Source organism: Homarus americanus, unplaced genomic scaffold (assembly GCF_018991925.1).
Source record: "Homarus americanus isolate GMGI-L3 unplaced genomic scaffold, GMGI_Hamer_2.0 scaffold18703, whole genome shotgun sequence".
Classification (NCBI taxonomy): Eukaryota; Metazoa; Arthropoda; class Malacostraca; order Decapoda; family Nephropidae; genus Homarus; species Homarus americanus.
In genome coordinates, this window is record NW_024749779.1 from 4530641 (window position 1) to 4550589 (window position 19949).

Sequence of the window (19949 nt, forward strand, 5' to 3'; positions counted from 1 at the left end):
AACAACTTTTACGATGTCACATTGATTCTCATGACGACTCTGGGGAGAGGTGAGAGGCGGTTTGGAGAGTTGGGTGAGAGGGAGATAAAGAGGGAGGGAAGAAAGAAGGAGCTGGATTAAGTAAAGAAAGAAAGGAGGGAAGAAGGGGTGAGGGAAGTGGGATGGAGAGGAGAAGGATGGAACAAGAGAGGGAAGTGAGAGAGGTGAGTGAGAGGGAATGGAAAGGGGAAGGATAAAGCGAGGGAAGGGAAGGGAGAGGGAGAGAGAAATAAACGGAAAGGGAGAGGAGAGAGAGAGAGTGGGGAGGTATGGTAGGCAAACCAAGAAATGTGAGATAGAGAAGTAGCAACTGGGAGAGGAAGATGGATGAATGAGAGGGAAGGCAAAGAGACGGGGGGAAATGGAAAAGAATCAAGTGAGACACAGAGGAACGAAATAAAGGAAAGGAAGGAGGGAAAGAGGGAGAGAACGGAGTGAGTGAGAGATAGGGAAATGAAAGGTTGGAAACAAATAGGGATGATACTGCGAATAGAGAGAGAGAGAGAGAGAGAGAGAGAGAGAGAGAGAGAGAGAGAGAGAGAGAGAGAGAGAGAGAGAGAGAGAGAGAGAGAAGAGAAAATGAAAGAAGAAAAAAGGGAAGAAAAAACCGAGGGAACAGTAAAAGAATGACAGGTGAGAGGAATGAGGAGAGAGTGAGAGGGGCAGAGGAGATGAGAGTGAGGGGAAATGACACTGAAGGGAGAGGGGAATGAGCACTTAACTGAGACGGAGTAGAAATGAGTGAAGAAACGAGAGAGAGAGAGAAAGAGAGAGTGAAGGAGGAACAGAGGAGAGTGAAGGATTGTTTAGGGTAGAAGATTGCGTAGGGGAGAGGGAGGAAAAATTTGAATCACTTGGGCTGAGACAGAGAGAGAGAGAGAGAGAGAGAGAGAGAGAGAGAGAGAGAGAGAGAGAGAGAGAGAGAGAGAGAGGTAAGAGGCGGAGGATTGAGGGACAGTCAAGAGGGGAAGACTGGGAAGAGGGAAGTGAGAGGTGACAACAAGGAAGGTAAGAGTGGGAGAATGGGGGATTGTTTAAAGAGGGGAGGGTAGGGTGAAGGAAGAGTGAAAAGTGAGGAGTGTGAGGAAAATATGAGAAAAAATGAGGACATATTGAGGGAGGGAGAATGATAATGTGTGTGTGTGTGTGTGTGTGTGTGTGTGTGTGTGTGTCTTGCAGCGAAGGGAAAGTGGGTTTAAGTTTTTAATTAGTTAGGAAAGACACGACTGTAATAATCAATATAATATTATGTACTGTATATTGTTGTAATAGTTAGTTGCTTATAATAGAAGTGTGTTTTGATATCTGAACCAATTTCCTAGTTTTGGGGACGTGAGTAATGCGCAGTTTCCATAATACCTCCGAAGTTATAGTGATGTCAAATCGTGAGTAATGCGCAGTTTCTATAATACCTCCGAAGTTACAGTGATGTCAAGTCGTGAGTAATGCGCAGTTTCTATAATACCTCCGAAGTTACAGTGATGTCAAGTCGTGAGTAATGCGCAGTTTCCATAATACCTCCGAAGTTAGTCATGTCAAGTCGTAAGTAATGCGCAGTTTCCATAATACCTCCGAAGTTACAGTCATGTCAAGTCGTGAGTAATGCGCAATTTCCATAATACCTCTTTAGTCACATTGATGACAGGTTTTATTTAATATATTCACTTCATGGTGTGAAAATACAGAACCATTACAAGAAATGAGAGTCATGAAGAAGTCAAGGAACAGAAATAGGATGAAAGTGAGTTTTAGAAGCGTTGAATCACACCATTGAGATAAACTACCCAGATACGAAATCACGTTAAGTGGTAGAAATGAAGCGAAAATGAGGCGACTTTAAAAGAAACAGAAGTAAGCAGATTAGAGTGATCAAGGCATATGTGTATTGGGTGTTACTTAAAGGAAAGAGGAAGATGATGATAAGAGGAAGGGGAGAGAAGAGCCTGATGATAGTAGGGTGGGCAGGAGAGACTGATTCACCATCGACTACAGATATGGAACGACTAGGATGATAACTGGTAATGAAGGAAGAAAGCGAAAGATTTAAGGTCGAAGGAGCTGTGGAAAAAAAAAATCAACATAAGATTCTGTAAAGGAGATGCTCAGAAGTTACTGATAGACGTAAAAAAAATATACATATATATTACCAGTGTATCTTGTTTCCTGGAACTATACTGGTGACAAAGAAAAAATGGTGCGATTGAAGGTGCTTGAGGAAATGAGAGTTGAGGAAATACTTTAAGGCTTTAAAGAAAGTTGATGATGTTGCTATAAAACGATCATTTCAAGGAATAGAAAGGTCACTCTCCTTCGTTATGGGCTGAACCAATGCATGTTTGAGAGATGAAGGAAAAGTTTGTAAATTTCGGTACCATTTTACAGCTAGGAGGACTAAGAGTGCCCAGGCAGTGAACTAAGGAACCTCAGAACAGGAGATATGCATTGTATTTTCTTCTTATATACAAAACTACCAATAACTTGTGTAAGGGACAATATGCACCCCATCAAAACACACACACACACACACACACACACACACACACACACACACACACACACACACACACACACACACACACGAGCGCATAATACACTTTCTTTCTGTTTTATATCTCTGTGTTCTGTATGTACTGTATATAGAGCGTCCCAGAAATATGTCCCTGCTTCCTTCTCTCTCTCTCTCCCTGCTCCCTGAGACACTGTAAGTTGGAGGCAGGGAGGGAGGCAGGGAGGGAAGGAGGCAGGGACATTTTTCTGTGACACCTATAAATCTCATTTTTGTAGGTTCTTGAAAGTCAGTGAATTTAGAAATGAAATTAAAGGAACGAATAGTGAATATAAGTTATATTCCTCGTTATAATGTGGTGGACCGTACGAGTCTTGTTTGTTCAGGGTGGAGCTAGTACAAGGGTACCACGGACCTGTCTGATAACTCAACAGGACAGCAACGAGATAAACTGATTACCATACACGCCGGCAAAGTCAGTTGAACACGACACATACTAGCAAAGTCTACTGAACACTACATATATATATACTAGCAAAGTCTAATGAATCTATTGAACACCACATACATACTAGCAAAGTCTATTGAACATTATATCCACCGCAGTGTGCTTTAGGGGTTCACAATATTTAAAATACTTCCTAGCTGTGAGTCAATAACCACCTCCTCAGTTTTTTACAGTGATGAGTTTTACTGCGGTACTTCCTCCACGTGCTCTTGGGTGTAACAGATTAGTTCGATTTGTAATTTATTAAAATATATTAATTACGCCGTGTGAGCTTGAGCACCCTGGAGTGAGGTCACGTTACCCAAGGTTAGAAGTGGAGCGGTAGTGGGGTGGTCCTCTTGGAGACTAACGCTGAGGAAGGGGTACTATCCGGGTGGGCCCGACCATTGGTAACAGGCAACACTATTGTCTATGGTCCTGCAACTGTGAACATAAAATACTATCCATTATCGTTGAGAATAAAATGTAATACCTACAGTACTTCAGACCGATACAGTGTATGAATAAACAGAACTAACCCAGAAGGGAAGGTAATACAATGAACGGGCAACGACGCTCACTGTGGTCTATACACCAGTGTAAACTGACAAGAGTGTCCACAATGACCCGTGCTAGTGTCTGAATGGAGCAGCTGTTCAATACACCTTCAGACTGATATGAGCGGAACGTGATATTCCCAGTGTAGGTTACCGCCTCACTATGGACACACCCCCCCCCCTCCCCAGCCTCACATCCTCCGTCCCAGGTTATATATATATGCCCAGTGGATTGCGAGCGAGGATCCACTCTGAATCATGAATACCCGCGTAAACCCAATCCCTGACCTTTCCTTCATACTCCTCCACAATCTATAAATTAAAACACACCCCCCTCAAAAAAGGAGTTCTACTTCTTCTCTACTTGCAACTAAATTTTTCTGGTGACGTGGATCCAAAGAAACCTTTTTACAAGGCCAAATGTTGTATATTCAGCGAAAGAGCAAACCCCCCCCTCCCCTGGTGAAAGGACAAACCACATCAGCAGAATTCTATAGAGTTTGGCTCACCCGCCACGCTACACCACAGTGCTGGAGCTTTAAGGCAAGGAAAACTACCTCAGGATTCTGGAGATATTGTGTTCTTCTATTCTGTTTAGTGTCACATACTAATGTAACTAATGAACACTACGACTTTTAACATTGGTTTCCTGATAACGTGAGTGTGTGATTTATGGAATAACACACACACACACACACACACACACACACACACACACACACACACACACACACACACGCTTGTCTTAACTCGGTAGCAGCCCACAGGATCTCACAATTTTCAGTTATCTGCTCTCTTATCAGCCACAATTTCCCAGGGGATGAAAGACAAAGATCGGACTCAACTTTACTCAGTCGCCTTCCAAATATCTTCTTCAAACGTAAATTGTTTGTGTACGATTTTGTTGATTTCTCGGTCGAGAGCAGTGGCGGCCACCTGACTCTCCGTGTTTACTGACGGCTTCATGTATTGCGTTGTATCCACACTGCCTAATGAGGAGTCATGCTTATGGGACCCACGTTATTATTATTTTGTTCACGTATCCTTTTACTGTGTGATGAGGTGTAAAACACGTAGCCTTTTTCGTGCAGAATAGTGTCATTTTATTAGGTGAAAATAAAATCATGATATTATAAAGTAACAGAAATAAATGAAAAAGGCCTAATGGACCACCATTTTCAAAGATTAGTATTATGTGCAGTAATGGAGTTTGCGGGCAATAGATGCAGTTGGTAAATTGTCAATATATTCGCGATTACGTGAATGTGGTTAGTGGAAATAAATGCTGTTGCTTCCCACCACGTAAATGCAGTTGGTATTGTGTACACCAGGTGATGAGAGTGGCGTAATCTGTGTCTCAGGTAACCCGGTGGTGTGCTTCACTGTCACACACGCACATTATGACTCCCCCGCTCACACCCCCACCACATTACCTGTAATTGTTTGCCACCATGACCTTAATTAATGCGTATAATGTGAAAGCTTAACGTTTAATTGTCAGCTGAGGCACCTGCTGTGTTGTCTCAAATATGTTATAAATAAAGAACGCAATAATAGCTAGTCCTGACGCTCGTTTCCTTCAATTACAACTGCAGCTTCCCTCAGCAACACTGCACCGGACCACAACACTGACCTAACTTTACTTGTTACACCGACATGCCATTATTATTATTATTATTATTATTATTATTATTATTATTATTATTATTATTATTATAAGTTTTTCTGTCACTAGCTACGTTAAGTTTAACTGAGTTTTGAAGAACAGCGGCGTGAAAGAGTTACAATGCACAGTACAGTATATAGATGTTTAACGCTGTGTAAACTCAATGATGCATGCAGTGTGGGGGGCGCTGTACCCCAGGCAAGCTTTACAGTACTGTGGGGAATCATCACCTCTTTTGAGTTCTAAATTTTATTTATATCTTCGTTGCCTCCAAGAAACCATTGTGACGGCACCAATCTTCGACGCTGTTTTATTGACTTCGTTAACAATACAACAATAACAACAACTAAATATACATACTTCTCTCTTAATAGATGAATACGACATTACTATTGTTGCTTGCAAATCATCAAATCGAGTTTGTTCAGTCATTATCTCATTAAAAACATAAATTGGATCAAAGCTTTGAATCCTTAACACGTGATGTCAGAGGTAGAATCGTCTAGAAAGCAATAAGGATTAGATGATAAAGTTTAATTTCCTAACATTACTTTACATGACTATGATTGGTGTTAAAATGTTTAAACATACATTGTAATCACGTAGTTCGAGATGGTACAAATGTTTGTTCTTTCGTCCGTCCGTCAGTGTGTCAGGTGTCCTTGCTAGTCAAATACCCCCCCCCCCCCACCTGGTGCGAGTTAAGTGTCGGGGCGGGTGTTAGTCACAGGCCAGCATAGTGACGGTAGGTAGGGGGGAGGGAAAGGTGTGAGAGAACATGAAATGACCCGACGCCCCTAATTGGCAATTCGTTGGACTGAAACAAACTAATGAACATCCATTTGAGCTTTGTTTGTTCTTTACGGGGATAGATGGGTATATATTTATTTCATTTTCTGCTCTGATTCATTTGTTGACGATTTTCACGAGGTAATTTGCAAAAAATAAATACAAATTACAAATACTTATTACTTTGATGTCCTGTCACCAAACGCTCTCACTTAAGGACCACTAAATCATGCATGACAACCATTTTGGAATATAAATAAATGATCTCCCGTCACGCATAGAACAGTACAGGGTTAAGAAGGTCATATACAGTACACCTCGACAGAGATGAACAGTAACTAGTCTTACCACACAAGATGACGACGCGCCAGCAACTCCATCAGTTACCTGCAGAAGATAGAGAAAAGTTGTTAAGGTAAATTGGTTTACATGGATAAAGACTTCAAATATTATTATAGAGTAAAATATTGCGGTGCTCTTGTTACTGTTTGATGTTTGGATGCGTGTTTGTGGTGAACTTCCTACCATTACCTTCTGTCCCTTTGTTCTATTTTAAGAGTTTGTAATATCTACTGTAAGCTATGGGGTTAAAGGTTGTATTGTTGGAACACCTCTGAACACTTGAAATAACTTATTATAATAATAATAATAATAATAATAATAATAATAATAATAATAATAATAATAATAATAATAATAATAATAATAATAATAATAATAATAATAATAATAATAATCAAAAGCATTAAGACAAATTATCAAATTCTCTCTCTCCTTCTCCAAATTCCTCCACGTGTGAATGTCTCCTAAACTCTTTTGCACAAGACTTCACATTTTGTGGGGCGTGTCACAGAGCGGCTGACTCAACAGCATCTCACCTTAGCGAAAAGTTTTGTCTTTAAGTGTGTTGATGACTTTGGTTTTACTGACTCTGGCGAAGTAAAGGTTCTTAATGATGTACACACAGGTGGGTAGGTTGTACATGCATACGTTCAGAGGCACTCACGAATTTATATAATGTTATAAACACGTGTCCGTCGTCTCAAAGAAAAACAACAAATTATATAACATTACATACAAAACGTAAACACAAATATACAAATACACACGTGGACATGCAGAAATAAGTACCAATATCATGTATGAGGGCTGGTGACAATGGCCTTTCACTACAAATATTTTCCCGGTTGTCCTTTCCAGTCTTCCCAAATTTTATATCTCTCTCTGGGAACACGGTTTTAATTTTATTTATCCATAGTCTCTGTTTTCCCCCAGGCTATCTTTCCCTTAGTGTTGCCCATTAACCCCTTCACTGCGAGGACGCTACTTTTAATAATTTATTCGGCTAACATCAGACGATTTTACGATTTTATTCTGCAGAGCGGAGACCCCGTACACAAGGGCTTAATACTCCTAAATTAACCCTTCATCCCTAATTAGATGGCCATAGTATCATAATAGTCGTATTCTACATATTTCCAGGTTTCTTTCCATTGAGTCTGATTTCTTAATACATCTTTAGTGTAATTTATCTTTAGCATTCTCCTGCAGCAGCACGTCTCGAAGGCCTTTAACTTCCTCCTAGTGTGTGTTGAAAGTATCCACACGCTTCTGACCCATACAACAGAACTGATCCCCCCTCCCCCTCCACACACAAGTAAGCAACCTATCACGCATACACAAACACATACACGTAACAGAACTTTGACTTTGCTTACCAATTATAACAGCGAACCTCTTAAAAATCAATGACACCACTTTTAGTCAAAATTATCCCCAAATCAGATATCCAATTGAATTCAGCCAACTATAGAGAGAAGGACCCTTAGTTCAGAAAGCCCCCAAGAATCTCCCAATATCCGTGCTGAGGAAGCCATTTGTCCCAACTCCGACACACACACCCACAAGGACCACACCCTGACACTCCTCACGAGAATGTCACCTTTCAGTACCTGCGTCACCTTCCACACCAGGCTGCTCTCTCGATCTCTTGACAAATATGGGGTATATAAGGACTCTACAACTTGATAAATTTCCATATAACGTCTCAATAGTGCTCATTATCTCTGGACAGTCTCTTTGGTATTCATAAATCCCTATATATTTCCCTAAGCAGTGTTCTATAGTTTTTTTTTTAAATTACCAAACATTGCCTGCACAGACAACTCGTAGTGATGTCTGTACTAGCGGGGACGTGACCTCAGGGGCAGCTGGGGTCTTAATCAGAGCTGTTATGTACTGTAGAAGTCACGTCCGCCTCATCTCAGGTTGATGTCTAAAAGCACAACGTCAATAGACCTTGACACCTCCAGCACTCTTAAAGCACCTCTCACGCGCAATTTCTCTTATTTTATTTACTACTGCATTTCCGTTTCTCTTTGTTCTCTTCGCCATAAAAAGTTCTTTCCAGGCCGGCAATACAAAACTAGCTTGTGGTGATTGTGTGAAAATATTTTACGTGTCGGTGTATTAAGTAGAGGATCAAACATATAAAAGCTGTTAACGGTAGTGATTGTCGCTGGTACTGGGTGCATGTTAGAAGCCATTTACTCTAACCACCTTACTACCCCTAACTAACACAAGACCCAAATAAACTATACTGAGGCCATCTGTTTTTTTCAAGTGGATATCAAATGAAAGGTATACTCAGCACCTCTTTTAAATGGATCAAACCAAATATTACCCGACTTTACTCAAGCATATCCCCAAAAAAATTTAGGTACAGTCTGGGAAAAGTGTTGCTATACCCTCCGTGGCATCCCTAGTCAAGTTATGGCAGTGTCTCAGTAGCAGAGATGAGTGGGGATTCGACTACTGTCTCATGGATCGCGCTTCGAATCAACCCTTGCAGTTATGTATGGATATGGATTCATGGATGATATGTATCTTGACTGGGGATATTACCAGAGAGTATAGAAACACCTTTTCCTGACTATACCAGAAATTGGTTTGATTTAGTGAATCTTCTCCAGACAGAAGAGCTCGTGGTGCGGGTGGCGTCTTAACTCACTCAGCTTCGCACACAACAGCGGTAGAGGAGGAACAGTGTCGCAGAGAGAACCCACCCGATGGTAAATTTCATATAAGCAATAGGTAGTACTGTACTGGATACTGTATGGTAATATGTGGTATGTTTGTGGCAGTATTTGGCATAAGTATGTGGCAGTAATTGGTATAGGTAAGTGACAGTATGTGGTATAGGTATGTGGCAGTATGTGGTTGATATGTGGTAGTAGCTGGTAGAGGTATGTGGTAATATGTCCTAATGGAGGTTTTATCCTAGAGCCTTAGAGCCTCCTCATTCACCGAGGAGGCTCTTACAACTACTACTCTCGTGTGAATCCTTCTCCTCAATATCACATTAGGTAATACTATCAATTGTCTCTCCCTCTCCCACTTCTCCCTCCCTCTCCCACTTCTCCCTCCTTCTCCCACTTCTCCTCCCTCTCACTTCTCCCTCCCTCTCCCACTTCTCCCTCCCTCCCTTCTCCCTCCCCTCCTCCCTCTCCCACTTCTCCCTCCTTCTCCACTTCTCCCTCCTTCTCCCACGTCTCCCTCCTTCTCCACCTTCTCCCTCCCTCCCATTTCCCCCTCCCTCTCCCACTTCTCCCTCCCTCTCCCACCTCTCCCACTTCTCTCTCCCTCTCCCACTTCTCCCTCCCTCTGCCACGACTCCCTCCCTCTCCCATCTTTCCCTCCTTACCATTAGCACCTTCCCTCTCCCTCCTCTCTTCAACGACTGTCATTTACTCATTCTCCTCTCCTCATTATACATCCCTCACTCCCCATCCTCCATCCTACACACTCTCCCTTCTCTCATCATGCATTCCTAATACGCTAAACTCTCCCTTTCCCTCTCTTTTGTCTCCCCAGTATGCACCATTAACTCACCACACATTCACCCTATCCTCTCACCCTTCCCTTCCCTCTCTCCCTCCCTCCCTCCCATCCCTTGGCCTGTACCTGACATTCCCCCACAGCACAGTCATTAGGTTCTTCCCCAAGCCATCTTACTCCCCCTCATTCCCCACCTTCATATCTCCTTCAGCTTAATGTAAGAACGAGTCTCGTGCAATATTCCTCAAGTGCCTGGAGACTGTCACTCGGCAGAAAAGAATTTTTTACTCTTTCTGCAATTTCCTGTGATGTCGCTGAGTAACCTTTGAAGCCTCCTTTGAATGTTTTACTCAGTTCAAAACCCTCTGGCCCTGTGGCTCTCTGCAGTGAATTATTTTAAAAAACTTTTAATTAATAATTCCATGAGTTATATTATTACTATTGTTTTATTTTAAGTTTAACCAGAATCTGTATGTCGTTTTGTTTAGGGTTGTGACCTAGAAAGCGTGACTGCCTGTGGGTTATCCTTCATCTTTAGCGCCATAACTGCTGGAGGAGTGAATGAAACTTCTTGGAAAATTGGCTGAAACTTTGTTCGTCCCAAGAGCTAAGAAGTGTTCGAGAATAAGAATGATCCGAATAAAACTAGTGAATTAGCGGCTACTTCTCAATCACGAAATATCCACATCTACCACCAGCATCTAGTGTAGGGGTGTGCAGATTTATCACAGTGTCTGAGACCAAGGAGAACGAGGCATCTGCACTTCAGTTTTAACAAAGAAATTGGGGACGTTATAAGATAAATAACATGTTCAACTTAAGTGAAATGTATTCAAGCACCGGGTAGTTATTTAGCGTATTTTATGACCCCTTCAATTTTAGACGATACTTTTCAATTTGCAGTTTTCATACGTTTCCTGTTTACTAGGTTCTAACGCATCTGAGCAGGTGCGTCGCATTATTAACACATCCATCCTTATATTAATAATATCTCACATCAGTGGAATAAATTTACGATGAGACTAAAGCAGGGTATAATGCGCTTGGTTTACAGGAGCTTCCCGGCGTAAATAAAACACGTGACTTGATGTAAAACACAACAATCATGCCATTACGTGCATTAGTGCAGGGAGGCTCACGTCCGGCCCCGTCCCGTTATACACGGGAAGTAAATGTTATAATATTCCATAATTTGAAGGAATATACCATATTTTATCCGGTTGGAGTAAGGCAATAATGAAAAACATTTCTATGTTGATTTTAATCTGAGAGAGAGATACCCATACAATAAACGGGTACTTACATTCAAATGTAATCGCATATAAATTCATAAAATAATAATTAATAAAACAAACCCTTTCACACACACATTTACATATTTATATACGTCGTTCACACACACACACACACACACACACACACACACACACACACACACACACACACACACACACACACACGAACACACACACACACACACACACGAACCACAGTTTCAGGCTCACAAATACTTTGTATTTTGTATGATAAATATATTCCTGGTTCTATTTGTCCTTTTCTTTTAACTATTAACTTCCTATTTTCGCTGAGTCACCGGTCTGTCAAGCAGTTTTCTATTTCCCATCTGTCAGGTACAACTAACGGCGTCATAAGTATAAAGCTGCTTCATTCACCGAGTCTCTGGAGGCCGGCGTGACCATAAATTAAGCTCCTCTCACTACAGAGGTGCTCACGTGGTGGTCACAAGAGCTATCAATACTGTCGCGCCTAGGCAGTGATCAACAACCCGCCTGCTGATGTATTGTCAACCTGAATCCATAAAGTTCCTAAATTCAAATCCAAGTATGACATTAATACCTAAATTTAGATCCAGGTAGGAAATATAGGACCCAGTGGTCAAAGGTGGTGGTGGAGGCAGACGTTACCGCCGGGGGAATGTGTCGTCATTCATCATTTTGAAGGTAAAGGAAGGAGACTCTTAACAGCGTCTCAACACGAAGTATGAGATGCCAGACTCCTCGTCTCCCAAGACCTAGTCACGTTTACAAGGTTTAAACAATGGCAGCGCAAGCAAATGGTTGACGAAAGTGTGTCTGGTCATGCTCTTCATTGTATTGTATTGTTAATGGAGTGGGCATCCGAGGCATTATTACTAGCTGGCATTGGCACAAGATCCATAGTGATAAATTTCTTCAGTGTTGTGAGGAAAGAACACAGTTCGCTTCAGACCTTAGCTGGCGCATATTTTAACAGGTGATGCTCTTCTTTCCTTGAGTTCGCACATAATTTAATATAATTGACTGAAATACCATATTAGGAGGAGAAATAATTGGATTTCATCTAGTTTTTAGTTTTTTCTAGGTTAGGTTGTAAGCGTCAGAAGTAGTACATATTTAAACGGAAATGTCACTCATCGTGCCCGTGAGTATGAGAGAGAACCGATTCATTTTTTTTGTAAGTAGCAAAAACGCCTTGAAGTATAAGAGATACCACCTGGATACCAATAGTGTGTACAGTGGTCCTGCAAATCTTAAGGTTCAATACGAAAATATGTCAAAACTGTGCGAGTGACAAACAAGCTACGTTAATCTCTTTTGAATAGTAGGGCGTTAGGGTCGTGATTATGTTACAGTCAAAGTGTGCAATCGGCCATCTCGTGTAATGGCTACAGCAGTCAACTTATGTATTGTAAAGAATTTTAATCTAATTTACCCTAGCAAAACCAATTGTATACTATCTTTATCAAACCTAGGCTACCATAACTTAATTGAACATTAGATTAATTAGTAGTGGTCAGGTTAGGTTAGGCTAGGCTAGGTAGGTTTCATTAGGATACCTAACTTAACCGAACCAAAACTGGTTTTGCCTAACCTAACTAATCTAATATTAGGTTAAGCTAGGTTAGGTTAGGTTAGGTTAGGTTAGGTTAGGTTAGGTTAGGTAAGGATAGGATAAAATAGGTTTGGATGGGTTTAAAATAGATTAAGTTAGTTTACATTACACAAGATGACTAGTCATTTCATGAAATGACTAATTACACACTTTGACTGTAACAAATATAAAGAACGGGCTTAATTACCTCAAGATAGAGTATTATATACAAAAAAATAGATGATTATAAAGGTAGGAGAACATTTATAATGATGAAATAACCCAAACTTCCCTTAAATCATGTACAGCGAGGATTTAGTCTTCCTGAAGCACTTTCCGTAAGCCTCACTTACACCGTAGATCAAAGTAATGGCGCCTTAGTATCGATGGTCTTGACAAGATGGCCAGCGTGTAAAACTGTAAAATAGTTTCATGATATTTAGCCATAAAGACTTCCTCTACCGGTTTTTTTGTTGTTGTTATTTTTTTAACGAGAAGATAAATGGCAAAGGGTAAACGCTGAGCAATATACTGTATAACGTGAACAGACGCGACACAGTAAGACAACTTGGCGATGGTAGAAAAAAAAAAAAAACAAGTGACAGTCGCTAGTTTATGTTCAAAGTGCGCTTCTTGTGTGGTGCGTTTCAATGGATTTATTTCCCCAAAGGAGACAGAAATTTATGAGACCATCGCAAACAAGTAAGCAAATTAAGTTCTCGAAGATTTGTGACAACTGTACGATCTTGATCACGATTATGATCTAGTGCCTCCCACGCAATGGCTTTCACCTTAATTAACCTCATACCGACCAGACACCGCACATCACCCCTGACCCTAACACTTGCCACCTTACCACCACGACCACCTTCAAACATCCAATAATATATATGAATTCATTGCTAAAATCGGAGGTGGTCTCATTATTCTTGCGTGATTAACCTCGTAATATTCACAGGTTAATTTATTTGTTGGATTGTATGCTCATTAACCTGAATTTATGGTGAGGAGTGATGGATACGGCAAAAGGTAGACTGGTTAGTGGACAGGTAACAGGTAGTAAAGAACGTGAGAGAGACGGTAACGTGTGTAACAAATCCTGTGAAGAGATGATGAAATTAGAGGAAAAAAAATATATGACCAAGCAAAGAGAATGATAGTGCCGGAGACAGATAGATACAGGATAATATACTTCACCAATATAAAGGAGAAAAAAATAAAAATCTATCGAGCAATCTTACACGTGTTGACCTCAGCCATGTGATTCGCTTTCCCATAATCAGTAATCCGAGCGCTGACATCCACGGCTGATGGTGACGATACAAGAAAATCATCTTCGGCTTCTTCTAATACACTGAGTCAATGAAACTATGAGAGTAATAGTATATTTATGTGCCGCAGATGGTGTTGTTTACTTAAGGCAGGAGGAAGTGCTGGGGAGACGGTGTGTATGTTATGGTGGGGAGATGATGTATGGAGCTTGGGAGTGGGAGAGAGAGGGGAGTGAGAAGGTGTGAGAGTAAGAAAATATATTGTGGGGAACGAGGAGGAGTGCACTGGGTAAGGGAGACGCTTGGGAGAGTGACAGAGGAGTGTGGAGAGATGGGTATGAGGAGGAGGTATGAGAAGGAGAGTTGTAGTCGAGGGGCAGAAGGAGGATAAGCCAGGGTGAGAGATCGTTGTGTGTGATAATAAGGGGATGGTGACTGACAGTAGGGGAGAAGTGTAAATTTGGGGAAGGTTCAACAGGAACACCATAATGCAGGCACTTGGCACCTTCAGTGAAGTTTTATATTGGCAGAAGCATCGTGTTTGGTTATATGTGTGTTGGTGAGTGTCCTGGTTTTCTGATGATTTCGTGTTAGTGGTTTTGTATTATGACGACTTTAGTAACGGGTGATTGTTCTGCCAGTGTTTGTTGGTGTTTTAGGTTGTATCGTCTTTTGATTTCGCAGGATTACCTTTTTTGTGTTGCCCTTGATGTATTATTACAATATGCACCAACCAACATTATACTGTATATATAAAGAGGTAGGGAGCGCATATTTCATCAAAAAAGGCTAGCACTATTAAATCACGTGCTCAAAAATTTCCCGCAATATCAATATACTGTTTGGGAAGCTGAGGCCTCTGGCACCATTACTCATGCCAGGGACTATGAAAATATTTTGTATTTAAAAGTTATAAATAATATTTCATCAAACAAATACACAACAAATTTTTATCTAATACTGTACCGTATGGCCCACAACATGGCGGACCTTGCCTTCCGGTAAACAATTTTACATCGGCCATAGTACGGGTTACAGGGAAGAGTTTGGGTTAATTACAGCCCTAGTGATAATTACTTCGTGGCTCCTCTCTTATATCATTAGTCTCTTGATGTTGTTGAGAATAATTACCTGACCAAGTAACCTGCTCTTTTAACCCGCCTCACACCCCAGGAGGTTAATTCCCTCATAAAACGGGAGGTTACTGAGTAAGTTTTAACGTAATTACACACACACACACACACACACACACGTGATCAATCATCTTTAACTTCTCGCTCTGTTATTTAGGCAAAACTTGAGCACGAATGGGGCCAATGATTACAGGCGTGACCTCCAAAATAAACTCATAATGTCTACTCTGTAAATACTAGAGGGGCGGGCAGGAGAGGGGAGGGGAGGAGAAGGGCGGGGAGGGAAAGGGCAGGAGAGAGGGAAAGGCTGGGGAGGAGGAGGGCAGGGAGGCTGGGCAAGAGGGGCGGGCAGGAGGAGAGGGCGAGGAGGAGGAGCCACTGTTAACATATAAATACGTGATTTGGGCAGGGTAATTTCATGTCCAGACATTAGTATCTTTACGAAGGAGGAAGGATGAAAAATATCATGTGAATAAATGACTCGGGTGTGAATGTGGCTGTAAAGATGAAGGTAAATATGGAGAGATGGCGAGAAAGAATATAGAAATGATTAAAGACAGACAGGCAGATGAAAAATGAGCGAGAAAAACACAGATAGCGAAAAAAAAAAAGAATTAGTGAGACTTAAATGAGAAAGAAATAGTAATAAAGGAAGAAAAGAATATATTTCACCTCGGCAAAGCGAACAACATACAGGATAAAACATAAAACAAATTACCTGTCAATTTCTGATGTGTTCTTAAAGGTTTCTAGCATCACTAAAACCAACGTCACATATGGTTCTCTCTACTACTACCACCTGTGTGTCTAATGCGTATATAAACCCACATCCAATCTCCGTACGCCATGTTTAGCAATTTAACGCACAAATATAAAGTCCGAAGGGTTGATTAGCAACCCCTAATGCTTGCAAACACTCATTCCCACACCCATGTAAATACAGGCTCATGCTTTTATACACATACACACCCACAGTATGTACACACACACACACACACACACACACACACACACACACACACACACACACACACACACACACACACACACATGCTTTCCTACATATACACGTCTACACATAACTAAATACTCACGCGTACAGTTGGCACCACTTCCGTGTTTACACTTAGCGTTGCCGATCCTCTCACTGTGTGTCGGGTGGAGTTGTCTTTTTGTAAGGGGAGTTTGGGGGTACTGGGGGGTGAGGAGGGAAAGTGTACAGTATAGTATCTCAGTTGGGATGATTACAATGCAGAATAACACTTTGGCAGTAGAGAAAGATAATTTAATAGGAATGAAAAAAATGTAGCATCTGGTGACATTCATTTATTGGTTGTTTTACATTTTAACTACATACAGTAGGTGTCTATATATTCAGACCAGATTCAAAAGTTCGAGAAATTGGGAAGTATAATGAAAATAATGCTTTCTTAATTATTTATATAGCTCCTTCACTATACATGGCATCTGGGAGACTCGGGGATGATGATGAAGGTGTGTCGGCTGGGTTGGTGGGTTGGGCTGGGTTGGCGATCCTGGAAAGCGAGGACTGGTGATTGGTTTAATTTAGGCTCCTAACTCATTCCAACAGGACTGGGTAAAATGACTGTCGGAAGCTTAGTGTTCAGTGTACTGGAGCCACACAGTTCCCGAAAGGCCGTCAGACCTGTGTGACCCGTAACACTGGCTAGACAAACAACACCTTCACAGCAGTTGTTTATCTCAGATACTTTCCTAATGAACCTCCGTGATAGTTAACATTCTCCAAACACCTTCAGCAGTTACGTTTTATTAAGACATCTGTGGCACTAATGTTTTTCCCTCTCACTCAAATTACTGAACTAAAAGTCGTCAAGTCCTCTATTATATCTTGGCATTGTAATTCCTATAATTTTACACTTACTGAGTAAATAAACTCTGATATTTACGTTTATATATAATCACTCTTACACTTCTAGGCATACGAATTCCTGCCAACTTAATGTCTGACCTCTGGCTCCCTCATGTATAACATATCACACATACACTGAGGAGTATATCAGTACCGAGTCATAAATAATGCTAAAAATCATTCGACTTATTTGCTCCCCTCTGAAGCGTATATCAGCATTATAATATAAAATAATTAATGTATTCAGTCACTCTTTGTACTTTTTGAAAATTTGTCAACAGTTAAGTCATAAAAAGTAACAACAAGAGTTATAATAGTGTGAAAAGGTTTTACACAAACAATAGGTTGAATAAAATTATCAAAAGACACACTCTAATAAACTATATAAATAAGACTTGGCTTCACCCTACAGGTGTTGCATGTGTGTCTGCAGTTCGCATGTTGGTATAAGGACGCCTGAGTACTTACAGAAAGTTGCGTGCGTGTACGATCATCCAGGCAATAACCATCTGACATGACATATACTGAGATTACACGAGTGTACACATGAAACCCTTACGGATTAACTCGAGACTTAACAGACGTCATTTACTACGCCTCACTCTAGTGGCAGCTTCGTGCATCTGTGTGGCTACCTGGACATAGATACAATGTGAAACAGATGAAATTAGCTTTCGTGTAATTCACATCTTCAGTACAGACTAAGGAGTAGTTACTGACAAGGCTAATATATACAGTAAAGGAACGTGAGATCAGGTCCCAACAGTTCTGTGCAGTTTATACACGCCAATACTCAAATTCATGTTGACAGATTCGGTATGTTTAATGAGACTAGATTCAATAATGTTCCTACGAGACAAAAATTAATCTTCAGAAGGTTTCACATTTTATTTTCATTAAATTTCAATCACATAATTATAAATAAAGTCACTGTGACGTATTCTGAATAAAACAAATCGACATTTAACCTGGAAATCATCGACGCCTTCTGTCGTGAGGCAAGACGTGTTTGTCGAGGAACAGTGTAGTAATACAAGTGTAATACAGTTATGCTCAACAGGCCACACCACAGGAGAGATAAAATACCCAACTAAAAGGAGGTTAGAAATATGTAAATTTGTCATCTCATTAAGTTCGGAATTGATGCTCATTACAGTCAAGTTATTAGCCGCATGGTCGTTAAATTTTAATTGGTATAATAGGTTCAAATACTCCATGGGTTAATCTTCAACAAAGACCATATTTCTCTCCTTTCTATCTTTCTAATTCTTTTGATTTGATTTTCTTTCGTCACATTATGTTGGTTCACATTCCTTTCAAACTAACAAAAAAAAGTCAACAATCCATTTTTTTTTGTTAACTCGAAATCTTCAATAGTTGATTTTATAACACTCGTAATTAATATCGTAGGAGTCGTTTCACTCTCAGAAATACATTTGGTTTGAAGACGCTGAGTGTTGTGGGTGACAATACACACATACAGGTACCAGAGTAAACAAAAGGGGTACTGTACATACATACACAAAAAATACTACCCCACCCCAACTCTCTCCCCCACCCTCTCTCTGCCCTACCCCCTTTCTGCTCCACCCTCACTGTCTCCCCCACCCTCTCTCTCCTCCACTTTCTCATTCCTCTTCCTACCCACTTCTCTTCTTCCCGCCCACTCCTCTTCTCCCCGCCCACTCCTCTTCTTCCCTCCCACTCTTCTCCCCGCCCAGTCCACTTCTCCCGCTCACTCCTCTTCTCCTCGCCCACTTCACTCCTTCCCTTCCTGGCTACACCACTCGGATTTATTCCACGCCGTCTGAGTCCTGACAAGGGACTAATTAGGCAATTAAGTATTGATAATGAAACTCACGTTTGGAAAATTAAGAATATATAAGGAGACGGTAAGCATTTCGGCATACTTGTATATATGGTATTAGTAATGGTCCTGTTTCTAGTGTAGCTATTTATTTCCGCTATTAGTTCATACAACATAGTGATTAGCCGAAATTAATATTGCCTTATAGTAAGTTTATGCATGAACGAAAACCTAATTAGATTTCCAAATTAATGGTGATTTGCCTACAGCTATACTATTATTTAGTTATGTAAATGATCAATGTGGAAAACGAAATATATGACATAGGATTTATATTTGTCAAAGTGATCTACGGAATAAGAGCTCCGTGGAAGGAAACCATTTGCCTCGGTGTGTTGCTTCATCGGGGTGGTTGGCAGGGTTTGTGATTCAGTAACTCCGATACAGCTTAAACACCGGGGCGTCCGTCGAGGTTGTACCTGTGGTGGGTTATGTTTGTTCTAACCGATACCCACGACGATTTTTTTTAGATATACAAAAATACACAACAAAATCGTGACTAAAAAGTTGAGGCATATACAAGGTGGCGTAAGTTGTCAACAGAGTGATAAACAAAGGAAGACCTCAACGTGAAGGTTCCATCAACAAGGGAAGCTAATAATTATGACGTTGTCTCTGCACAATAGAGTAAAACATCTGGTTACCTGTATTCACCACTATAGAAAAGCGCCTTCTAATTACTAACCTGTCTGGATGTTTTGTCCTTTGTATTTATATTTTACACATAACGTGGTTTATAATGTTCAAAGAGCAGAGAGTGACAGGTATTGGCAAAACAAATGTAGACGTTCAATATTATATGCAAATGAGCTATGCTGAATTGCCAGTGACCCAGTGACCTCATTTTCAACTACTGAATACACACAAGTAGTTTCGTACGTTTCACTCAAAGAATTTTTAATGTAACTTAAGAGGTGACGTGATAAGGATCTTTATGTGCGTTCTGCGGGTACTGCTGGCATATACATTTAAGAGTTCATAATATCTATATCCCTGGGGTAATAATTTATTAAGGCTTAAGAAAATCCTTAATAA